A 26,722-nucleotide genomic window follows, 5' to 3' on the forward strand; every position below is an offset into this window, starting at 1 on the left:
CACAGAAAGTGAAGGGCCAGATGTTTTCTTTCGTATAGAAAAGCTAGGGAGCCGGGCGTGGCGGCGCGCGCTTGTCATCCCCGCGCTTGGGAGGCGGAGACAGGAGGACCGCGCAGGCACGCACTGGCTTAGGAGACCCTGTTTCCGAATAAAAATGTAAAAAGAGGTCTGGGAGTGTAGCCTGGAGGTAGAAGGGCTTCCAGGAACCCCAGGACCACGAGAGAGAGAGAGAGAGAGAGAGAGAGAGAGAGAGAGAGAGAGAGAGAGAGAGAGAGAGAGAGAGAGAGAGAGAGAGAAAAGCTAGGGAGTAATTGGGAGACAGGAGGGACTTCAGATAATGAAGGGAAAACCCCAGTAGAGCAAAGGAGGGGGTCTAGAGGACGGGTGGGGGTGAAGAAATAAATGAAGGGAGCACCGGCATCACAGCTGTGTAGTGTCGCTGTTCTTCCAGGCTCCAGAAAAGCAGAGGCCCAGGTTGACGCGATTGTCTCAAGACAACCTTTTCCAGTTGAGCGGTGAGAGGGGAGGAGGCAAGAGAGCCGGCCTCCTCCAACGATCCTCAGGCCTCTCTTATCAATAAAGGACACACAGCGTTCAGGTTGTTTTTCTAAAGAAAGGGACAAAGAAGGTATCCTTGTTTGATTAAAGCGCATCGAGCGTTAATGACAGTTAACTACCTAGGTTTAACTTTAACTCCAGTTACCACAATAGGAAGCCTAGGAAATTGCAAGCTTAACGTTACAGCAGAAGGAGCCAAGTGCAGGGGCCACTGCCTTTGGCGGCCCCTTGAAATGGGGCTATCAAAAGCAAGCAGCAATCATGGGGCGTGGTGGGCACGCTTGTCATCCCCGCGCTTGGGAGGCGGAGACAGGAGCATCCCGCTGGTTCCGAGCCAGCCTTCCTGGCTTAAGAGACGCTGTTTCCAAATAAAATAATATAAAATAGGTCTGGGAGTGTAGCCCGGAGGTAGAAGGGCTTCCAGGAACCCCAGCACCACCAAAAAAAAAAAAAAAAAAAAAGCAAGCAGAAATCTAGAGATTAGGAAGGTGTAGCTCAGGTAGAATGCTCCTGGCTTCAATCCCCAGTATATCACACACACACATGCACACGCACACACACACGCACACACACACATACACGCACACATACACGCACACATACACACACAAAGTGCAGAAATTAGAGGATGCTTCTTATAGGAAATAGTTCAACTTACTGATACATTGTATTTACTTTTAGAGTATATTTTTAAATGACATGCAATGATTGTACATATTTATAGGGTATGGTGTGATATTTCATATTAATTGTTTCTCATATCTATGTCTTCTCTCTGATCTTTTTTTTTGCTAAAGTACATTTATTTATTTATTTATTGGTACTGGAGAGTGAACTCAGGGGCATTCTACTACTGAGCTACACCTTAGCCCTATTTTTAATTTTTGTTTTGAAATGGGGTCTCACCAGGAGGATCGCGCAGGTTCAAAGCCAACCTCAGCTACTTAGTGAGGTTCTCGGCAACTTAGTGAGACCCTGTTTCCAAATAAAATATAAAATGGGTCTGGGAGTATAGTCCGGAGGTAGAAAACCTCTGGGTTCCACCCCCAGTACCACCACCCCCCCCAAAAAAAAGAAATGCGGTCTCACTAGGTTGATGAGAGTCTCACTACTTGCTGAGGCTGTCCTTGAAACTTCAATCCTCCTGTCACAGCCTCCGGAGCACAGAGGGGTGCACCATCACACCCAGCCCTAAAGTACATTTATAATAGTTCTTTTAATGAAGCTTTATGGATAACACATTCTTTAGTCTTTTACATACCCCTCATTAATGAATCATAATTCATCTGTGTCAAAACTCTGCAGGTGTGTGTGTGTGTGTGTGTGTGTGTGTGTGTGTGTGTGTGTGTGTGTGTTACTGGGGATGCAACCCAGGGCATTCTACCTCTGAGCTATACACTCAGCCCTACATTTTTTTTATTCTTTATTTTGAAATAGGGTCTCACTGAGTTACAAAGAGCTTCACTAAGTAGCTGAGGCTGTCCTCGAACCGTGATTCTTCCATCTCAGCCTCCCAAATGCTGGGATGACAAGCGTGCCCACCACGCCCGGCTCTGCAGGTAGCTATTTTTCAGCGTCTCCATCATTAGACTCCAGACGACTGTCTGTCGTTGTTGCTCACCTGTTGTTGGAATCATCACTCCACAGGTAACCATTTGTTCTAGGAGATTTTAAGATTACATCTTTGCCCTTAATGTTCTGCAGTTTTGTTATGATGTAGCTTGGTTCTTTTATTTATTCTGCTTGCCACTGAAAATACACATTAACCCTGAGCGAGGGAGCTGGGCGTGGTGGTGCACACCTGTAATCCCAGCACTTGCAAGGCTGAGACAAGAGGATCACAGGTTCAAAACCAACCCTGGCAACTTAGAGAGGCTCTCAGAAACTGAGTGAGACCCTATTTCTAAATAAGAAATAAAATCAGGCTGGGGGTGTAGTTTGGAGGTAGAATGCACCTGGGTTTACCAAACCCCAGAACAACAACAATGACAACAAAAAATCTGAGTGAGGGAAGAGGTTTTATTTTGTTCAAAGTTAAGTTCCTAGTGTCTAGCACAAACCAGGCACCTGATGAACATTTCTGAAATTTAGAAGTTTTTCTTTAGTATTTAGAAATTTTTAGCAATTCTACCCTCTTTTTCTGAAACTTTCATTGGACAATCTTGAAGTTTAATGTCTGGTTGTTGTATTTTTTGTTTCTTTGTGGTGCTAGGGCTAGAACCTAGGAACATAATGCCTCTGAGCTACCTCTCCAGCCTTATTTTATTATACTATTATTATTTTGTGTGTGTGCTACTAGGGATGGAACTCATAGGCATTCTACCTCCAGGCTACAACTCCAGCCCTGTTTTATTTTTTTGGTTTAAAAACAGAATCTTGCTAGGTTGATGGGAGCCTCACTACCTGCTGAGTCTGTTCTTGAACTTGTGATCTTCCGCTCTCAGCCTCTCAAGTACTGAGATTACAGGTGTGTGCCATGACTACCAGCTTATTTTATTTTTTATTTGGAAACAGGACCTCACTCAGCTTCTAAGAGCCTCCCTAAATTACTGGGGCTGGCTTTGAACCTGCCATCCTCCTGTCTCGGCCTTCCATGTACTGAGATTACAGTTCTGCACCACCACACCTGACTATTCTCTTTGTCTTTAATGCTCTCTCAAGTTTAATTTCTTCGACTCTTTGCATAGGATTCTGTGAATTCCCCTGTAATGTCTTCAGTTCCTTATTTTCAGTTGTGTCCCATTGTATCTTTTTTTCTTTTTTTTTTGGTGGTGGTACTTGAGATTGAACCAGAGGTATTCTACCTCCAAACTATATCCCCATACAGATTTTGTCTCTTATTTGCAAACAGGATCTCACTAGGTTGCTGAGTGCCTCACTGAATTACTGAGCTTGTCCTTGAACCTGAGATGCTCTAGTCTCAGCCTCCCAAGTACTAGGATTAGAAGCATGTAACATCACATCCAGCTTTATTTTTTAAATTTTGACACAGGGTCTCACTAGGTTGAGAAGAATATCACTACTTGCTGACGCTGTCTTTAAAACTTGCACTCCTCCTGTCTCAGCCTCCTACTTATTGAGATTACAGGCATGCACCACCATACCTGGTTCAGAAAGTATCTTTAAAAATGACACTTTTATTTTCCAACTGTATCACTTCTGAGTATCTTTCCAAAGGACTGAAATCAGAGAATTACAGTAACATATGCATATCTATGTTTATAGAAGCATAATTCACAATATCCAAATTATGGAACCAACCTAGGTGTCCACCAACAGATGAATGGATTACAAAACTATGAGATGTACACACAGTGGAATTCTACTCAGCAATAAAGAAGAACAAAATTATATAATTTGCAGGAAAATGGATGGACCTGGAGAACATTATGTTAAGTGAGATCAGCCAGTCACAGAAAGTGAAGGGTCATATGTTTTCTAATATGTGGAAGCTAGGGAGTGATCTACAAGATACAAAAGAGATGTCAGATGACGAAGGAGAAACCGTGTGGATCCAGGGAGGTGGTCTAGGAGGAAGTGGGGGAGAAGGAGAATCGGTGTAGAGTACACCAGCGTCAATCTCAGAACCCTGGATGGGCAAGGGGGAGGGAGAGGGAGGGAGCGGGGGAGCCCGACACGGGCTGTGTGTGTATATATGTCAACATCACTATGACTTTAGCAACTTCCTTGAGGTTTGGTTTATATAACATCCAGTAAGCTTCGCCCACTTTAAGTGTACAGTTTAAATAACTTCTAGTGAATTTTGTAGAGTTGTCGCTCTCTCTCCATAATCCAATTTTAGAACATCGTCACTGCCCCCGAAAGATTCCCTGACGCTTAGTTGTAGTCAGTTCTTGCTGCTGCCCCCAGCCAGGCAATCACTAATTAATTTGTACCTCTATAGCTTTGTCTCCTTTTGGATTATTTATTTATTTATTTATTTATTTATTTACTTATTTATTGGGGTTCCTGGAAGCCCTTCTACCTCCGGGCTACGCTCCCAGAGCTATTTTTTTAATATATTTTTATTGGGAGACAGGGTCTCCTAAGCCAATGCGGCTGGTTTCGAACCTGCGCAATCCTCCTGTCTCCACCTCCCAAGCGCAGAGATTACAAGCGTGCGCCACCATGCCCGGCAGCCTTTTGGATATTTTAAATCAAAGGAATCATACAGTATATGGCCTTCCACATCTGGCTTCTTTCATTTGAGCCTAATGTTTTTGAGGTTAGTATGTATCAATAATTCATTCCTTTCCTTTTTAAAAATGATTATATTTTGACTTCTAGAATTGGTTGTTTTTTTGGTGTTTTTTTTTTCAGTACTGGGGATGGAACCCAGGGGCATTCTACCTCTAAGTGATACCCTCCGCCCTAAATTTTTATTCGGTATTTTTGAAACAGGGTCTCACTGAGTTGCAAGGGGCCTCACTAAGTAACTGAGTCTGTTCACGAACCGCGATCCCCAGGTCTCTGCCTCTGGAACGCTGGGATTACAAGCGTGCGCCACCACGCCCAGGCCTGGAATTGGTTTTGAATTGCTTCTTTATATACCCATCTGTTCCAGTTTTATTTCTACCTTTTTTTTTTTTTTTTTTGGTGGTACTAGGGGTGGAACCCAGGGGCTTTTCTACCTCTGGGCTATAGTCCTAGACCTATTTTATATTTTATTTGGAAACAGGATCTCACTAGGTTGCTGAGAGCCTCACTAAGTAGCTGAGGCTGGCTTTGAACCCATGCGATCCTCCTGTCTCAGCCTCCCTAGTGCTGGGATTACAAGCATGCGCCACCATGCCCAGTTTACCTTTTTGTTTTATAACCTTTTGATATTTTGAAGGAAAATTATATCCTAATTTATACTTTTACTTTTTATTTATTTTTTGTGGAACTGGGGGTGGAACCCAGGGGCTTTTTCTACCCCCAGGCTATACTCCTAGACCTATTTTATACTTTATTTAGAAACAGAGTCTCACTAAGCTGCTGAGAGCCTCACTAAGTAGCTGAGGCTGGCTTTGAACCTGTGTGATCCTCCTGTCTCAGCCTTCCAAGCACTGGGATTACAAGTGTATGCCATCACACCCAGTCTAATTTATACTTTTAATATTTTGATTGGGCTTTGTTAGACCTTTTTATAAATAATTAATATGGATTGAATTTTTTTATAGTACTAGGGATGGAACCCAGGGGCATTCTACCTCCTAGCTACATCCCCAGCCATATTTTTTTAGTCTTTATTTTGAAACAGTGTCTCACCGAGTTGTAAAGGGCCTCACTAAGTAGTAGCTGAGGCTGTCTGCAAACATCGATCCTCCTGTCTCAGCCTCCCAAAATGCTGGGATTACAAGCCTGTGCCACCACGCCCGGCTAAATTTCTATTCTAATTGTTGATTTTATTTGCTATCGTGTGTGTGTGTGTGTGTGTGTGTGTGTGTGTGTGTTCCTAGGGTTTGAACACAGGGGCATTCTACCTCCAAACTATACCTAAACTTTTTTTTTTTTCTTTTGAAACAAGGTCTGGCTAGTTTGCTGAGAACCTCACTAAGTTGCTGAGGCTGGTCTCGAACCTCTGATCCTCCTGTCTCAGCTTTGCAAGTACTGGCATTACAGGTGTACACCAACACACCCAGCTTATTGGCTCTCTTAATTAACAATAAGTTTGTGTTTGAGAATTTTTTTGCAGGTTTAAAGGATAATTTGTCATTTATTTTCTCTCTTTTCTTTCTATCCACCCTCGCCTGTCTTCTCACTCTTCTGTGTCTATCGGGTTTTTTAAACCTCCACTTAGCACTCTGGTTTCCTAATTCAGAAACAGAACTCACAGTAGTAAGTCAGAGGTGCTATTAAGGATGGGGCAGATCTAGTTACAACTGTTGGACGTCTTGGCTCATTTCCTGGTTACAAAGCCATGACCTCGTACTTAGTATTTTCTACCTCATTCGCCTTACAGAACCCAACTTCCATCTGCTCTAGTTACAGTCCTTTTCACTGTCTTGAGTGTCTATTCCTTTTTGGATTTGGGGCATATTTATCTGGTATTCAAGCCTGGCTATATCTTTTGGGTTTCTTTCTTTCTTTCTTTCTTTCTTTCTTTCTTTCTTTCTTTCTTTCTTTCTTTCTTTCTTTCTCTCGTGGTCCTGGGGTTCCTGGAAGCCCTTCTACCTCCGGGCTACACTCCCAGACCTATTTTATATTTTTATTTGGAAACAGGGTCTCTTAAGCCAGCGCGGCTGGCTTCGAACCTGCGCGATCCTCCTGTCTCCGCCTCCCAAGCGCAGGGATTACAAGCGTGCGCCACCACGCCCGGCTTTTTATGTTTTATTTTTGTGATTACTATGTGTAGGGAGCAGAGTGGGTTTTTGTAGTATAAATGCACTGAAGGTCTGTTTCATACTTGGGTTGTGACTTTCTTCTATAACTCTCAGCCTTTTCCTTGAATCTCTAAGAGCTCTTCTGTCTTTTTAATCCACTTGTATTGGCCTTGGCCTCAAAATTTCCCAATTATTTAAGACTTCATGTATAGAGATGCATTATGGAAGATGTCCCAGGGACACTTAGGATTAGAAATAGGTGACCAGTTTCTTCTTTCTCTCTCTCTCTCTCTCTCTCTCTCTCTTTCTTTCTTTCTTTCTTTCTTTCTTTTTTTGTGATGGTACTGGGGATGAAACTCAGGAGCTTCTACCTTCAGGCTACACTCCCAGACCTATTTTATATTTTATTTGGAAACAGGGTCTCTTAAGCCAACTGAGGCTGGCTTCAAACCTGCGTGATCCTCCTGTCTCAGCCTCCCAACCCCGGGGATTACAAGCGTGCGCCACCACACCTGGCTGACCAGTTTCTTAAGATGTTGGGGGAGGGTGGTCTCTCTTTACATCTGGTTGAAGTGTCCTTCCTGCGTATACTGTAGAGGTGACATGTAAGGCTAACACATGTCTTTCTATGGAGAGCTTTCAGGGTTTTGTATAGTTAGGGTTTGAAAAGGTTGGCTGGGTTCATTTTAGGACAAAGATGAAACACCTGACGCTGGGGTTTTTTGGCTTGGATTTTATTGGCTGTTCCTGGGTACAATAGTTTTTTCCTGAAGTCCGCATTCCCTTGGGCTAGGTCTGGGTGCCTCGGCAGTCTTGATGAAGCTCAGGTATGTGTTCCCTGTGCCAAATATTACCAGTCTGCTTTACCTGAGGGCTGGATTGTGGAGGTATGTTTAGAGAAGGCATGATGAATAGAGAGGTGTTTGTACTTTTATTTCCTTTGTTTGTGAAACTAAGCACCATCTACCTGTCTGCCCAGTATCTGCAGGATAAAGACAAAGAACCTGGGCCATTTTATGCCATATGAAACAATTTCTAGGTCTGTCTCAGTTGTTTTAAGATCAACCCCTGAGCTTTAGCCTTTATGATTCTGAGATAGTCTTAAATATCATTACTCTGAGCCGGGTGTGGTGGCGCACCCTTGTAATCCCAGCATTTGTGAGGCTGAGACAGGAGGATCGCTCAGATTCAAAGCCTCAGCTACTTAGTGAGGCTCTCAGCAACTTAGTGAGACCCTGTTTCAAAAAATAAAGAATAAAAAATAGGGCTGGGGGTGTTGTTAGGAGGTAGAATGCCCCTGGGTTCCATCCCCAGTACCAAAAAAACAAAAAAATCATTACTCTGGGTAAGGTAATGCACACTTGTCATCTCAGTATTTAGGAGGCTGAGATAGGAGGATCACAGGTTCGCAGCCAGCCTTGGCTACTTAGGGAGGCCCTCCACAATTTAATAAGACCCTATCTCAAAACAAAGAGTAAAAAATAGGGTTGGAGGTGAAGCTCATAGAATGTCCTTAGGTTCGATCCCTGGTATTTAAAAAAAAAATTAACTCACTCCTACATGAAGAAACTGTGGAAGTCACAGCTATCCGATTCCTCTAGAAATAGAACAACCCCTATACCAGGGGGATAGAAGCAAAATTACCATTGGTATAGGAGTGGGGAAGGCTTGGGATGGTGGGAGTTGTATCTTGGAAAAGGTATAGCATGGCATTACTGTTTTGTGAGGTGGTCTGGATTGAATTGGGGGAATTCATTGCCCATAAGACTAGTAAATCCCAAGATAGACTGAATGCTTCCCATAATTTTCATAATTTTAAGAATGCTCTATTTGGCACTATGGTGTCAAGCAGAAGCTATTTGTATATGTAGACCAGCAACCAACCTGTGAGTCTCACTCAAACACAGATCTAGTAGTTGAGTTCTCTTCTCTTTCTTTACGTGTGTGTGTGTGTGTGTGTGTGTGTGTGTGTGTGGTTCTGGGGATGGAACTCCTCAGGGACATTCTATCTCCAAGCTACAACTCCAGCCCTATTTCATTCTTTTTTTTTTTTTTTTTTTTTGAAACAGGGTCCAAGTTGCCGAGGGTCTTGCTAAGTTGCTGAGGCTGGCTATGAACCTGTGATCTTCCCGTCAGCCTCCCAAGTACTGGGATTACAGGTGTGCACCACTGCAATGGCTAATAGTTGGGCTCCTACCATACTGCATTCAGGAATATTCACGTCAGCGATCTGTGTGACATTTGATTTTTAGTTCAGGAGGATGTCTCCAAACAAGCAGACCTGTAGCGTCATCCTGAGCTCGAGCTATGAGGCTGGGCTTCTAGGTTCCTCTTAGTGAAGCCACTCACTGTGTGACCTTGACCAGACCACCGACCTCCTCTCACCTTCCCTTTCCTTTTCTGCCAAGTGCAATTAATAGTAGCACTTACCTCATAGATTTATTGTGAGGACTACATAGGATCAAGGATCAGCAAAGTGCCAGCAAAAAAAGAGTAACCACAAATAGCTCCTAGTTAGGAGACCCTTCTGAATTATTATTATGATAAACCACTAGAAGATGATGGTGGGAGGGTTATCTAATAGTCCAAATGGTAGAAATATATTTTCAAAGGCCAGGGTGCAACTTGGGACCTGGAGTGCTATATTTGTTCTGTTTTTTTTTTTTTAAATTACATAATTTATTTTTTATTTTTTTTTAATATAACAATTTTTTTATTGAACATAAATAGTATACATTTACACTATATTTGGTGCCCTCCCCCCCCCGCCCACATTTCCCCCCACACACACACCAATGGTTGTCCAGGTTAACCATGTCTTATTCATAATTTTACACATGTTCAAGTGTAGACCCTTATTAATCGAGACCGGCCTTCCTCCTCTCCTATCTTACCATCCAAACTTAGCTAGTATTTCCCCTTCAATATCTGGAGTCCCTCTGGTATTCTTTGTGTTTCCTAGTTTGGGCATATTAGAGGAAACATATGTATCTTCTTCTTCTGTGCTTGGCTGATCTCACTTAACATAATGTTCTCCAGGGCTTTCCATCTTCTTTCAAATGATATAATTTTGTTCTTCTTTATGGCTGAATAGAATTCCATTGTGTGTATTTCCCATAGTTTTGCTATCCATTCATCTGTTGATGGTGATCTGGGTTGGTTCCATATTTTGGCTATTACAAATTGTGCTGCTATGAACATAGGTATGCATATGTTGCTGTAGTTCTCTGAATTCAACTCCTTTGGAAAGATACCCAGGAGTGGTATAGCTGGCTCATATGGTGGATCTATTCCCACCTTTCTTAGGAATCTCCACACAGATCTCCATAGTGGTTGAACTAGTTTGCATTCCCACCAACAGTGTAAAAGAGTTCCTCTTTCCCCACATCCTCGCCAGCATTTGTTGTTATTTGATTTCTTTATGCTTGCTACTCTGACTGGGGTTAGATGGAATCTCAGTGTAGTTTTGATTTGCATCTCCCTGATGGCCAGTGATGAAGAACATCTTTTCATGTATCTATTAGCCCTTTGTGTCTCTTCTTTTGTGAAGTGTCTATTTAGTTCATTTGCCCATTTCTTGATTGGGTTGTTTGTTTTGCTAGTGTAGAGTCTTTTGAGCTCTTTGTATACTCTGGATATTAGCCCCCTATCAGAATGGTGGCTGGTAAAGATCCTTTCCCATTCTGTAGGCTTCCTCTTTAGGTTATTGATAGTTTCCTTTGATGAGAAGAAACTTTTTAGTTTGATGTTATCCCACTTGTTTATTCTTGCTTTAATTTCCTGAGCTTTGGAGGTTTTGTTGAGAAAGTTACTGCCTGTGCCAATATGTTGTAGTGTTGAACCTATGCTTTCCTCTACTAGCTTCACAGTCTCAGGTCTAATTTCTAAGTCTTTGATCCATCTTGAGTTGATTCCTGTGTTTGGTGAGATATAGGGGTTTAGATTCATCTTTTTACAAATGGTTAGCCAGTTCTCCCAGCACCACTTGTTGAAAAGGCTGTCTTTTCTCCAGCGTATGTGTTTGGCCCCTTTGTCAAAGATTAATTGACTAAAGATGTGTGGGTTTGTTTCTGTATCTTCTATTCTAATCCACTGGTCAGTATATCTGTTTTTGTGCCAGTACCATGCTGTTTTTACTACTATTGCTCTATAGTATAGTTTGAAGTCTGGGATTGTAATGCCTCCTGCGTGTTTCTTGTTATTGAGAATTGCTTTGGCTATTCTAGGTCTTTTCTTTCTCCATATGAAATTCATGATTGATTTTTCTAGGTCTCTGAAGAATGTCACTGGTATTTTAATGGGAATTGCATTGAACCTATAGATCAGTTTTGGCAGAATGGCCATTTTGATGATATTTATTCTGCCTATCCATGAGCACGGGAGATCTTTCCATCTTCCAAGGTCTTCTTCAATTTCTTTCTTTAATGTTTTATAGTTTTTGTTGTAGAGGTCTTTTACATCTTGGGTTAGGTTTATTCCTAGGTATTTTATTGGTTTTGAGGTTATAGTGAATGGAATTGTTGTTTTTATTTCTTTCATTGTGGATTCGTTGTTGGCATAAAGAAAAGCCACTGATTTCTTTAGGTTGATTTTGTAACCTGCGACTTTGCTGAATTTGTCAATCAGGTCCAGAAGTCTTTTGGTTGAGTTCTTTGGATCTTCCAGATAAAGGATCATGTCATCTGCGAATAAGGATAATTTTAATTCCTCTCTTCCTATGTGAATTCCTTTGATTTCCTTCTCTTGTCTGATTGCTGCAGCAAGAGTCTCAAGGACTATATTGAAAAGGAGTGGTGATAGTGGGCATCCTTGTCTTGTTCCTGACTGTAGCGGAAATTCTTGCAGTTTTTCCCCATTCAATATAATGTTGGCTTTGGGTTTGCAGTATATTGCCTTAATGATGTTGAAGTACTTTCCTTCTATCCCAATTTTTTGCAGTGTTTTTAACATAAATGGGTGTTGGATTTTGTCGAATGCTTTTTCAGCATCTATTGCTATGATGATGTGGTTTTTGTTCTTGGTTCTATTTATGTGGTGAATAACATGTATTGATTTGCGTATGTTGAACCAGCCTTGTTTTTCTGGGATGAAACCGACTTGGTCATGATGTATTATTTTCTTGATATAGTTTTGAATGCGTATAGCTAGTATTTTGTTTAGAATTTTTGCGTCTATGTTCATTAAGGATATTGGTCTGTAGTTTTCCTTTCTTGAGGTATCTTTATTTGGTTTGGGGATTAATGTGATACTGGCCTCATAGAAGGAATTTGGAAGAGTTCCATCTCTTTCAATTTCCCGGAACATGTTATGCAGTATTGGTATTAGTTGTTCACTGAAGGTTTTGTAGAATTCAGCTGGGAACCCATCTGGGCCTGGGCTTTTCTTTGGTGGAAGAATTTTTATTGCCATTTCTATTTCTTTGGTTGTTATTGGTTGGTTTAGGCTTGCTATGTCCTCTTGGCTAAGTGTAGGAAGGTTAACTGTGCTTAGAAATCTATCAATTTCTTCCAGGTTTTCAAGTCTATTGGAGTATAAATTTTTAAAGTAGTTTCTAATAATATTTTGAATTTCTTCACTATCTGTGGTGATATCTCCTTTTTCATTTCTAATTTTGATAATTTGAGTTGATTCTCTTTTTCTTTTGGTTAGGTTGGCCAGGGGTTTATCAATTCTATTAATCTTTTCAAAGAACCAACTTTTTGTTTTATTGATTCTCTGAATTGTTTTTTTGTTCTCTATTTCATTTATTTCTGCTCTAATTTTGATGATTTCTTGCCTTCTGCTGGCTTTGGGAATAGACTGTTGCAGAATTTCTAGATCCTTGAGCTGTGTCATTAGGTTCTTTACTTGGTGGTTCTCCGTCCTTTTTATGTGGGCACTCAATGCAATAAACTTTCCTCTTAGTACTGCCTTCATGGTGTCCCATAGGTTTTGGTAGGTTGTGTCTCTGTTTTCGTTTGTTTCCATAAATTTCTTTATTTCTTCCCTAATTTCTGCTCTTACCCATTCGTCATTCAATAGTGTATCATTCATTCTCCATGAATTTGAATACTTTCTTTCGAGTTTCCTGTTGTTGATTTCTACTTTTATTCCGTTGTGGTCTGAAAAGATGCAAGGAATTATATTACATTTTTTGAATTTGCTGGTATTTTCTTTGTGTCCGAGGATGTGATCAATTTTGGAGAAGGTTCCATGGGCTGCTGAGAAGAAAGTGTATTCTGTAGTTCCTGGTTGAAATACTCTGAAAATGTCTATTAGGTCCATTTGGTTTATGGTTTCCCTTAGTTCTAAAACGTCTTTACTCATCTTTTGCCTTGAAGATCGATCCAGTGGTGTGAGAGGCGTATTAAAGTCTCCCAGAATTATTGTATTTGGGTCTACTTGGGATCTTATGTCCAGAAGGGTTTGTTTTACAAATGTGGTTGCACCCATATTTGGGGCATAAATATTTACTATCATTATATCTTCTTGGTATAGTGTTCCTTTTAGTAAAAGGAGGTGCCCTGATTTGTCTCTTTTGATGTGTTTTAGTTTAAAGTCTGTTTTGTTGGATATTAGGGTTGCTACCCCTGCTCTTTTTTGGTCACTGGTGGCATGGTATATCTTTTTCCATCCTTTCACCTTCAGCCTGTGAATGTCTTTGGCTGTGAGGTGTGTTTCTTGCAGACAGCATATATTTGGATTATGTTTCCTAATCCACATTGCCAATCTATGTCTTTTGATTGGTGAGTTAAGTCCTTTGACATTAAGAGATATTATTGATATATGATTTTTGTTTTCTGCCATTTTGTGTTCTGTCTACTCTTGGGTGGTGTGATCTTTCTTCTTTACTTAAGTGGCCCACTTATTAACTTCCTCTCTTCTCTGATTCTGAAGTCTGCTTCTTTTTTCTTCCTTATGGTTTATTTCTTTAAGAATTTTCTCTAGTGTTGGCTTTGAATTCATGAATTTTTTGAGATTCTGTTTATCGTGAAAGACTTTGGATTCACCATTGATCTTGAATAGTAGTTTTGCTGGGTAGATGAGCCTTGGTTGGAAGTTATTTTCTTCCAGGGTCTGAATCACATCATACCAGTCTCTCCTAGCATTCATGACCTGGGTTGTATAGTCTGGGGTGATTCTTATTGTTTTGCCTCTATATGTCACCCGTCCTTTTGTTCTCGCTGCTTTTAAGATTCCTTCCTTGGCCTCTATATTGGTCATTTTGGTTATTATGTGGCGTGGAGTGGTCTTTCTTTGGTCCTGTCTCAGTGGAGTTCTGTATGCCTCCTGGACTTGAAGATCGAAGTCTCTTTCCAAATTTGGAAAATTCTCTGAGATTATTTCCTTGAAGATATTACAGATGCCCTTGGTCTGTACCTCTATCCCTTCCTCAATGCCTATTATCCGTAGATTAGGGCGCTTCATATTATCCCATAATTGCTGGATGTTTAGGTTTTGTTGCTGTAAAGATTTTTGTATATCGCTGACTGTGTTTTCGGTTTGGGATGTACTGTCTTCTAATATTGATATTCTGTTTTCCATTTCATCTAATCTTCCAGAGTTTCTTTCAATTGCTGTCTTCATTTCACTTATTGCCTCTTTCATTTCATTCCAGACCTCTTTCTGATTCTTTTTTAGTGTTTCTAATTCACCTTTAACCTCCTCTATACTTGTTTTGAATCCTTTCATCATATTGAACAACAAGATTCTGAACTCCCCTTCTTGCATTTCTAGTAGGTCAGTATTCGTGATTTCTGCTGTCTCTTCGTAATTCCTGGTTCTCATATTTGTAGCGTTCTCTGTCCTGTTTTTCTGGTTTCTACCCATCGTTCGTGAGTATTATGCTTAGTCAAATCTTAATATTAGGAGTTGGGGTATCGGCTAGTCAGCAGAGTCTTTCCAGTGTTGAGGGTGGGTGATGTGGGAGGAGCTGGGGTGATTAGTAAAGGAGTCAGATTAGGTAGAGGATATGTTTAGGTTGAGAAAGACTTTGAGTATCGTAAGGTGAAATCTTGCTAGGAATGAGAGAGAGTTAACTACTAGGACTCTTGTCGTTCGTGGAGTAATTATGAATGTAAGAGATACTTAGAGTATTAGACCAGGAGGTATATTATGTGGAAAAGTTTTGGGGGGGAAAAGTATGTAGGGTTAGTGTGGGAAGGTTTGTAAATAGGGGTGATGGAAGGAGCAGACAGACACAAAAAAAGAATAGAAAAAAAAATCCACACAAGATACCAAGACTATTATGTAATCCTAGAAAAAGGGAGGAAGACCAATCAAAGGAGGAGAATGAAAATAAAGGAAGGAAAGAGGAAGAAAGAGGACAAAAGAACAAGAATAAAATAAAAGGAGCTAGCAGCTGTGTGAAATAAAAAAATAAGGCAAACTATCCAATATATATATATAAAAAACAACATGTGAAAGTAAGAGAAGTATGGGGTGAAAGAAAAAAAAAATAACACAGCAATAACCATACCAAAACAAAAGCACTGTAAAAGCAATATAAAACAAAACATCCACATTAAAAGTAAAATAAACAGTCCTTCTTATTTACGCATATGGGGTCAGGCCTATATAATATGTGCGTATGTGATTGCTTTAGTAACTTTCAGAATACCATCCAATGTCTCTTAGTTTTCTTTGTACTCTATTTTTTTATCTTCTTAGGTCACTCTGGGTGTTTGGACACCTTCTCTCCTTTAGCTGCTTTAGGTTTATGTGTCCGGATGTCTGGTTTCACTGTTATTTGATTCTATACAATTCACAGGTTCTGCGAAATTCTAACCTGTGGTCAGTACCTCTGCACTCACCACCCTAGACTCCAGCCTGTGCTTCCCTACGACACGGGTGGAGCATGACCAAGGTATAATTAGAACCTCCCCCTGAGGTCCTGTGCAGATATTGTGGCCCGATGGATTTTCCTGTGTCTCTGGAAATTCCAGCTGGGTTAGCCGGTGTGGTCCCAAGATGTACCCTGGGCAAATGGGTGCTGGTTCCTGGGTGCCCACGCTTGCTGCCAGAGCTCTGCCTATTCCAAGGGTGCAGGCTGGGTGTGCTGCTTTTACTGGACCCAGGAGTGAGTGGATGCAGCTGTCTGTTGCTGCTGGTATGCTCTTCCAAGGTGTATTGAGCTGAGTTCTCGTTCTCGCTTAGAATTAAGCCTCTGGCTAGCAGGAGGGTGGGAACACCCAGCGGTGGGCCAGGAGTGCAGGATAGGTGCTCAAGGATCCAGTGCGTGGTGCCCAGTAAAGGCCTCTGCCTCCCGCGGGACGTAGAAACTGGGGGTGCCCCAAGGAGATTTCCAGTTTACACAGGGCTTTCGCAGCCTTGAAGGCAGTCTCTGGCAAGGTGGCGGGGGGGGGGGGGCTAGACACCCAGGTAGGCTCCAATTTAGTGAAGAGAGTGGGACAGGCAATGACTGCTAGCAGGGAACCGGGGCGCCGACAAGGTGCGCAGAGGGGAGTGCTCGGGTCTGAGGCTTGGGCGTGCTGGGGGGTTGGAGTGCAGTGCACGCTAGGGTCCGCACTTCCCGTTGCCCGCAGGTACCTGTCTTCCTTGGTCCAGGATTCGTGGGAGTCTCTATGCTGTTGTGATCCAGTCGCTGGTGGGCACACAGAATTCTGACGTGGGAGCTGCTCGCTGTTTTCAGTCCCGGATTATCTTGCTGCGGGACTATCGGGGCTATCGGGCAGGCAGCTCCGCGGGCCCGCGAAAGCAGCCCGCGGCCGCCGATCAGCGTTTGCAGCTGGTCCGGTGTCTGGGTCTATGTTCTTCTTCTTCTTCAAGTTCAGAGTTCCCCCGAGGTACCAGGATTTGTTTTGGTTCCTGGTATGTATTTTTTTTTGTTGATTAAGACACAGCTTTCTAAGTATCTGAAGTTTTATTTGCTTCAGCTACTGAGGAGTACTGTGTCCCTCAGTCGCCATTTTGAACTCTTGTTCTTTGTTTTAATTGTAGGTACCCCAAAGATACAACTTAATAAATCTTGTTCTAGGGTTGGTCCAGAGTTGGCTGTCAAGGAAATTATGTCACCATCTGAGATGGAGAGCTCAAAGGCACAGTAATCTTGAACAAAGAAGAACCCCTTGCCCTTCACAGAAGAGCCTAGAAACCCAAATTCACTGCATAAGTGCTAAGGATGACACAATATCGCTTCTTGCTTGGGGGACATTCTCCTGAACGTCTCTAAAACTCGAGCCTCACACTAAATCCCCATCCCCTGTGCTGTAGAGTTGAGGAACAACTCTAGGTGTAGCAATTACATTTCTAGGTGTAGCAATGGCATGTAGCAATATAACAGGAAAATACCTCACAGTCACGCACATTCACTGTGCAGAATGGAAGTGAGTCCCTCATAGCTCACTTTAAGAATTCTTGTTTTGCTGATAATGGAAAGTTTAACCCTGAAATCCAAAGTAATCTTTGTTACTTTGAGTTTAAACCCAGACTTTTTTGGATAGTCAAGTTAGTTTTTTCTTTTGTTTTACTCCATCTCTTCTTTGGGATCAATCTAAATTCTAAATGATCTGAGTCCGGGGTGAACTTTCATCCTCACTTGGTGGGAGAAGAATATGGTTCACAGTCATCAGAAACCACCTAGTTGGCTTCTGTTTAGACAAATCACTTCCTTTCCCTTATATTGGTTGCCTGCTCCACTGTAACCACTTAGTAAGGCCCTGTCTCATAATAAAAATTTTAAAAGTCTGGGGTGTAACTGCGAGGTAGAATGCCCCTGTGTATCACATACACAAAAAGATATGGTCTAATGCTAACACACTGAGTGTGGAGGCTGCACAAGGCCTGGCTGCTCAGATTCTTCTTGGCCTCTCTGGGCAGCATTCCTTTCTTACAGGGATAGGGCAGAACCCTTCTGAAATGGGGTTCTTATAATTTACTCTCAAAAAGGTAGGTCAGGGAATTGCTTCATGGTCAGCTCTAAGACAGAAAGGTAGGGGAGATTGGCATAATGTTTTTAGCTTTATGGCTTGCTTGAGGAAAAAGAGTTTTAATTTCTTTTTTTTTTTTTTTTTTTTTTTTTTTTTGCGGGTCTGGGGATGGAACCCAGAGGCATTTGACCTTTAAGCTACACCCCGTGCCCTATTTTTAATTCTTTATTTGGAAACAGGGTCTCAATGAGTTGTGGAGGGCCTCACTAAGTAGCTGAGGCTGTCCGCGAACTGCGATCCTCCGGTCTCAGCCTCCCAGATGCTGGGATTATAAGCGTGTGCCACCACGCATGGCTGAGAGTTTTAATTTCTATGACCTGTCTTGGGGAAGAGAAATTCTAGTCTCTATGGCTTGCCTTGGAGGAGGAGAAAGGGGAGCAGGAGATGGTAAAAGATCAGAAAAGAAACCGTGCTTCTAAAACTTTCACTGTGAGATATTGTTTTCTGAGCCCCAACAATACCTAGAATCTTACTGGTGAAATTGGTGAACCGTACGATAATTTTATTTGCATTTTCTGAGAAACTGTCATACCATAGCATGGGAACTTTTGAAGGCTACCCCACATCTTGCAGGGGTGTGCCAGACCCTTACAAACTGCCCATGGGCTCCACTAGAGATAAGGCCTCACCACAAAGTGCACTATCCCCCAGGCAGCCCTCTGGGGAGCCTGAGGACAGTTCTACTCTCACAGACTTCTCCCTATACCTCAGCAGAAGAGCTTAGGTATTTATTCCATCCTCCTCTTGCAGCTCAGCTTGGAGGGTATAAAGGATGGAAATTATATACATAAGACAATTTTTTCACGGCCTTTCCAATTTTGTTTTTTCTACCAAGTGGTAGAAATTTTACTTTCTTTTGACTAGGTAAGTTGTTCCTATGTCTTCCTGTATTCTTATAGAATGTGATAAATATGTTCTGAACGTTTATATTTGGATTTTGACTCTTGATTTTCAAAGTTAAGCTTATAAACTTAAAAATGCCTCCTCTTTTAAACAGCCCAACCATTGCAATGCAAAAGTATCTGCTTTCAAGTCTATTGTCTCTGCTATGAATTTCAAGAGCCTACTTTAGAATTCAAAGCCAAGAATTTGACTTTTTGTTTTTGACTGAATCGGCAGTACCTTCAGAAGCTATTGCTTTCCACTGATCTAGAAAGGGTAACTTGTTTGGGAAAGTACAACAGTGAAAAAGAAAACAGTCCACAGTATCTCCAAATATTACAGAGCTGTTAGCTTGGCTGTAAAAGATCATGAAGACAAAGTCTCTTAGTATTACGGAAAACATTAGGCCAGTTGGCCAGAGGAGGGACTGAGATAGTTTCTTGAAACCATCATATAATCTGAGGACATCAGAGAGGTGAGAACTCAAAATAACAATATCTTTATGCAGGTGGGAGAAGGGATTGTAGGCAAATGCCAAAACCTAGACAAATACCAACACTGAGAGCTGGCACTCACAGCTGGTTTTAACAGGAACTCTGTTGAGTGGAGAAATTGAAAGGTAAGGACTAGAGTAACACATAGCATGGATGTGAACCACCTTACATCTTAAAAGTGTCCCCACCTCCCTATGTACAGCATCTTAGCCTGTAAGCTTCTCCACAGAAGCTCAGTGGGACCACTCATCCTTTAATTATCTGATGGTACTTATTAATAGTGTCAATCAAGCACGATGTCTTTGTGGCACATACCTATAATCCCAGTAATTGGGAGAATCGCAGGTTCAAGACCAGCCTCAGCAATTTAGTGAGACTCTCAGCAACCTATTTTAAAAACAAACAGGCCAGGCGTGGTGGTGCATGCTTGTAATCCTAGTACTTGGGAGGCTGAGACAGAAGGAGCACAGATTCGCGGCCAGCCTCAGCAACTTAATGAGGCCATATAAACTTAGTGAGACTCTGTTTCAAAATAAAAGAATCAAATAGGGCTCGAGGTGTAGCTCGGAGGTAGAATGCCCCTGGGTTCCATCCCCAGTACCACACACACACACACACACACACACACACACACAAATAATAATAATAATAATAATAATAATAATAATAACAACAACAACTATCTGGGTGTAGTGGTGCACACTTGTAATTTCAGTACTTGGGAAGCTGAGATAGAAGGATCAAAGATTTGTGGCCAACCACAGCTATTTAGTGAGGCCATCTTCAACACAGTGAGAACAAAATAGGTCTGGGGTTATAGCTTGGAGGCAGAATGCCCCTGAGTTTTATCCCCAGTACCACCACCAAACATACAACAAATAAAACAAAATGGCTGGGGGTATACCTCAGAGGTAGAAAGCCACAGACTGAGCATAATAGTGCACAGCCATAATTCCAGCACTTGGGAGGCTGAGATAGGAGGATCGCAGGTTCATGACCAGCCTCAGCAACTTAGTGAGGCCCTTTGCAACTTAGTGAGACCCCATTTCAAAATAAGGAATAAAGAATAGGGCTGGGGGTGCAGCTTGGAGATAGAATGCCCAGAGGCTCACCCAGTACCTCAAAAAAAAAAAAAAAAGTCAATCAATCCAAACTTAGGAACTGAAAAAGCAAAAATAATTTTACTTGAGATTTTTTTCTCTTTCTTTTTTCTTTTTGGGAAGAAAGGCAAGCTAAATTGGATCTTATATGGGTTACCGAATGTTGAGAAAGAAGAAGGGCTACATGACTAAGAAACAAGATTTAAAAGAGAATGTATAAACAGAATAGAAACATCTGTAAACCAAGAGTCTTGATGGGCATACGCTCTTGATATACATCGTGAATCTCTGGGGACAGTGTAATGAATTTTCTAGTTGCTCCATTTATTCCAGATGCGGCAGTCACAGGTGGAGGTGACAGAAGTTCACAGTCCTAGGAAGCAGCTGGAATCACTAAGTCCTGCTTCCACAATGGTCTCCGAATCCCCCCGCCCCCCCCCTTTTTTTCTTTTTTGAGATGCGGTCACTATACTGCCCAGGCTGGCCTTGAACTTGCGATCCTCCTGCCTCAGAGTCACACAGCTGGGAATACAGGCATGCACCGGTTTAGTTTTCCTTTTATTTTCATATATCCCCCTTTTGATCACTTAAAAGTAGCATCGATGATCAATCTCTGGATTATATGTTGATTTTTATAGGTCTGGTTCTGTGGAGCTGGGAAGGTACATTCCTGGAAACTCATGTCCCACAGAGGAGAAAAAGAGGTGATTACAGATAAAGACCTTCAGGCCCTCATTTGAGTGAGAAAGGGATGTTCAGAGAGCAGGGCTTGGGCAATGTCTTGATATTTTTCATTGGAGGTACCCATTGTGCAGTAGTTTCTGTTGGCAGGAGAAATGCTTAAACAGTGAGTTACACAATGTGGCAGGGTCTTATAGGAAATACGGACAATAAAAAGAACAGCAAGTATCAACGATAGCACCGCTAATAAAGGATTTTAATCACACAAATTGCCTTTTAAAATAAATCTCCTAAACCAGGTGTAGGATCAACTAAGGAGTTAACATTTTTTCATGTAATTGAGAAGATGGAGATATTTGACCATACATCAGATACACAGACATAATATTCTGTATGAACAATAGCGCGAGTGCCCCTTGGAAGGTGCTGATGCCATTGAGTCCCAAGTGGTTTCGTAAGGCTGCTTTTTCTTCTTGGGATGTTTCAGTATTTACCTACTGAATGCTTGCAGGCTGTCATTTATATTTAGTTAATCTTCCGACTCGAGCAATCACACTTATGTACTCTAAATAAATGATCATACCACTGAATACAGAAAGTAAATTATCGTACCACTGAAACACCAATCTAACCTATCTATCATTTAGAGGTGGAAATCTAGCCAGGCATGGTGGCGCCCACTTGTAACCCCAGCAACCTCAGCTACTTAGTGAGGCCCTTTGCAGCTCAGTGAGACCCTGTTTCAAAAAATAAAGAATAAAAAATAGGGCTGGGGGTGTAGCTTTGAGGTAGAATGCTCCTGGGTTCCATCCCAGTACTGAAAAGGAGGAGATCTAGAGAAGAGGGCTGTATCAAGAGGGAATAAGAAATGTCCCTGTGCCCAGAGAAAACCTTAAATACAACATCCTCTCAAAACCCAAAAGAACAAGGCTCAGAGCTTCTCCCTCCCTCTCTCTCTCTCTCTCTCTCTCTCTCTCTCTCTCTCTCTCTCTCTCTCTCTCGTGCACGCATACGCGTGCGCGCGCGCACACACACACACACACACACACACACACACACACACACACGGTGCCAGAGACTAAACCCAGGAGCATTCTACCTCCAAGTTATATTCCCAGCCCTGTGTTTTTTTGTTTTGTTTTGTTTTTTGTTTTTTTAATTTGAAAACAGGGTCTTGCTAGTTTGCTGAGGCTGGCTCTGAACATGCTCTCCTCCTGTCTCAGCCTCCCAAGTACTGGGAATACAGTCATGTACCACCATGCCCGGCCATTGGTTTCTATCTATTAAATGTTGCTTAGTAAATGCCAGGTAATTGGTCTCAATTAATCTAGTACCAAGCAGAAGTTTTAAAAGTTATAATACTGGCCGGGCGTGGTGGCGCACACTTGTAATCCCCGCGCTTGGGAGGCAGAGACAGGAGGATCGCACAGGTTCGAAGCCAGCCGCGCGCGCTGGTTTAGGAGACCCTGTTTCCAAAATGAAAATGTAAAAAATAGGTCTGGGAGTGTAGCCCGGAGGTAGAAGGGCTTCCAGGAACCCCAGTACCACCAAAAAAAAAAAAAAAAAAAAAAGTTATAATACTGGTACAGGTGGGCAACACCTAAGGTGGTGGCAAGTGTTACTTGGTTAATCCATTTTAGTATGAATTCACTGTTACCAATTCGGGACCTTAGAATTTAAGTGTCCTATCCAGGTATAAGCCACATAAGTCTAATTGGGGGTCAGTTCCTCCTAAGAGGTAGGTAAAATCATCCTTGGGTTTTCACTCAGTCCTTTTTGTTCTAGTAGGCTTAAGGACAGATAAAGCTATTTTTTATATCAACCAGGACTCTAGAGACCTCATTCTCAACTATTAACCCTATATTCCCCAGAAAGTTTGTCATAAGCATTAGAAAAATCCCCTGTAATTTTTTTGGCACAACTCTACTACAGGTAGCTATTGAAAGATGCAAGGTGAAACTATTTGTTAAAGCCCTTATGTTGGTGCTGGACTATATATATTTAAAGAATTTTTTTCTTCCTTTCTTTTTCTTTCTTTCTTTTTTTTTCTACTGATGATCAAACTCAGGGGCATTCTACTTCCAAACTGCACTCCTAGTATTTCTTTATTTTTTTTGTTTTATTTTACTTATTTATTTATTTATTTATTGGTGGTACTGGGGTTCCTGAAACCCTTCTACCTCCGGGCTACACTCCCAGACCTATTTTTATATTTTTATTTGGAAACAGGGTCTCTTAAGCCAGGACGGCTGGCTTCAAACCTGCGCAATCCTCCGGTCTCTGCCTCCCAAGCACGGGGATTACAAGCGTGCGCCACCACGCCCAGCTTTTTAAATTTTTGTTTATTGGTGCATTGTATTCATACATCATATTGGGGTATAAAACGTGTGGTCATATATGTAAACGTCGCCGATTTAGCCCCTACCCAATTCCCACCCCTTTCCCTCCCCATCCCTCCTTCCCATGCTTGGCTTAGTGGTTGACTTCAATACGTTTAAGTACATTGTATGCTTTAGAGAATTTCTATCTTCCCCCCTCCCATCCCCTAATTTAGGTCATCTTGTTTGCTTCTCTATAGGATTTTCTTTTTTTTTAATTTATTTATTTTATTGGTGCATTTTATTCATACAACTTATTGGGGTAAAAAACTTGTGTGTATAAACATGTACTCATCGCTGATTTAACCCCTACCCAAATACCACCCCATTCCCTCCCCTTCCCTCCCTTCCTTGCTTGGCTTAGTGATTGACTTCGATATGTTTAAGTACATTGTGTGCTTTAGAGATTTTTCTCTTCCCCCTCCTTTCTCTTCCTTTAGGTTATCTTGTTTGCTCCTCTTTTCTCCCTAACTCTCACATATTAGGGAAAGCATCTGATTTCTTATTTTTTGTGACTGACTAATCTTGCTTAGTATAATGTCCTCCAGTTCCATCCATTTCCCTGAAAACGATGTAATTGTGTTTTTTTTATGGCTGAGTAAAATTCCATTGTGTACATATCCCACAGTTTTGTAATCCATTCATCTGTTGATGGACATCTTGGCTGGTTCCACAGTTTGGCTATGGTGAATTGTGCAGCTGTGAATATCGATACACATGCATTAGTTTGGTAGTTTGGTTTCCTTAATTTTTTGTACATGTGTCTGTATGTTCCACTCATGAGTTGTACTGGTTTCATCTTTCTTCTTTTGTAAAATCATCCCAACAAAAACCAGCCAAATGGATTGGATTGTGAGGCCAATGGATAACAGCACAGTGGCCTATGCATTAGGGATAGACCCTATGCATTAGGGGATAAAAGACCATGTGGACTGCCCACACAGTGTGCTTGCTATACCCTTCTTGGCAGAAATAAACTGCCTTTCATAGTTACATTTGGTTTCATGAGTATTTTTCTTTCTTTATTGGGGCTGCCCTAATATCTGTTTCTAACAGAGTAGATAGAACATATCATTAGATATGTTTCACAGTGAAAGTTTTTGTTTCCCCTCAAATTGAGTACTGATCTAAATGAAGGAGGCCCTTTCTAGGGAGCCAACAACAAAAGGATGCCCAAATAAAGGTCCAGAACATTGACTAAAGAGGACTTACCCTAACAGCCTGAAACTCTGTGTGTGGGGGGGAGGGGCAGGGCACAGAGCAAAAAGGGGCTCCCCGAGCACCTCTGCCCCGTCCACAGCAGCACAGGAGGGAGACATCATGCTGACCCCACAAAAGACACCACAGAGCGCTGACCAAGCCAAACACAGAAACTGAAAAAACAAAAGTGATTTAGGTGGGGGCTTAGTAATTGCATTTCAGGAGACCCAAGTTCATAGGAATCAGTGTTCTGAAGAAGGCAGGAGAAGTGGAAGCTTAGATGGACTACTGAATGTGGAGAAGGAATGGTGGCTACATGACTGATGAAAGATAACAAAAGAATGTGCAAACTGAATAGAAATTTCCATAGACCAAGAGTCAGATAACCAGTTCACAGACATCTGGAACCTCTGGGTACTTTTTTTTTTTTTTTTTTTTTTGCGGTACTGGGGATGGAACCCAGCGGCATTCTACCTCCGGGATACATCCCCAGCCCTAGTTTTTATTCTTTATTTGGAAACAGGGTCTCACTAAGTAGCTGAGGCTGTCTATGAACTTGGCTTCTCCTGTCTCAGCCTCCCAAATGCTGGGATTACAATCATGCACCACCATGCCCGGCCTCTGGGTGCAATTTTATTGGTCCAGTATTCTGGTGGTTCCTGATGCCTGTGAATTGCAGGGCCTCCTTGTTGTGAGTTCTATGTTGCTTTCATCAGAGTTTTCCTTTCGTTTTCATAGTAGGTCACTGTTTAAGAGGGACTTTTCTCAAAGATTTTTGTGTGTGTGTGTGTGTGTGTGTGTGTGTGTGATGCACTTTAAAATTATATTTTAAAACATAATTTGTTTTTGCTTTTGTTAACTATATTATAGCAAAGAACAACAATAACAAAGCCCAACCACAGGAAAGAACCCTAAAATTACTGAAGATTGACAAAAGGTTATCGAACAAGACATCGTGATTTGAGAGGCAGGGTTCACTGATTCTAGTCTTTATCGTTCTTTACTAGCTGTGGCCGGGCTGTGTTGTTTCTTTCTGTGCTTATGTTTCTTCCTTCATTTGTGAATTGGGTTAATTACAAGGATCAGCCTCACTCTCAAAGTAGTCTTCTGGTTGTTGACGTGTGTGTGTGTGTGTGTGTGTGTGTGTGTGTGTGTGTGTGTGTTACCTGGAATTGAACCCAGGGGCATTCTACCTCCAAGTTATACCCCTCACCCCATTTTATTTTTATTTTGAAACCGAGTCTCATTAAATTGATGGGTCTCACTACTTCCTGAGGCTGTTGTTGAACCTGTGATCCTCTTGTCTTAGTCTCCCAAGTACTAGGGTTAGAAGTATGTGCCACTATGTCTGGCTGTTGACTATTTTAATTACTGAACCTTTTAGTCCTAAGATTTATTAACATAAACCATCTATACTCCTTATTGATGAGTTGAGTTGCAAATATTACACATCTGAAGCTTTTGACAGAAGGAAACTACATAAGGAGCACTCTATTTTAATGAATGCCAGTTCACAGAAAGTAAACCTTTCTGATGATGTGGTGGAGATATTTAGGAGCCTCTCCATGAATGTCTTTCTGGGAAAGTAAAATCTTAAAACTCAGGACCCTGAAACATAAGGCAAATTAGCTTCTGATGTGTACTACGTAACAACCCTATATTTTTATTTTGAAAAATAAGACAGATACTTGGTCTTTGCCATTCTTCTTTGGCTTTGATGAATCCTATCAGGCACCTTGTTCCCAAACTTCTCAATGTTTGTAGAAAATAGATCATAAAAATGGAAACTATTTTTCCCAAGCAAAAAGAGAAGCATGATGTTCTTAAAGTTAACAGGCAGTAGTAGCAATGTCCCACATGGTGTAATATCAGAATGACTTACCACTCAGTGGTCCAAAACAATCTTCACCAAACACCCATTTGTGTCATCTAAACCTCAGAATGTGTCCAACACAAGAGGAAAACCCCCACTACCTTCCAGTTCCCTACAGATGCTTGTGCATACATAATCTCATTTGTTTCCATAATGACTCTAAGAGTATTTTCCATTTGAAGACACTTAGTATTAGGAGAAACTTAAGTATCATCTTTCTCATGATCACACAGCTGTAAACTGAAAGAACCAGGACTCAGACTCAGGCCTGGAGGACTGTAGGCCCAAATTTTTCTGAGAAAATATGTGAAAATTACTCTTAG

The sequence above is a fragment of the Muscardinus avellanarius genome (genome assembly GCF_963383645.1).
Source record: "Muscardinus avellanarius genome assembly, chromosome: 13".
Lineage (NCBI taxonomy): Eukaryota > Metazoa > Chordata > Mammalia > Rodentia > Gliridae > Muscardinus > Muscardinus avellanarius.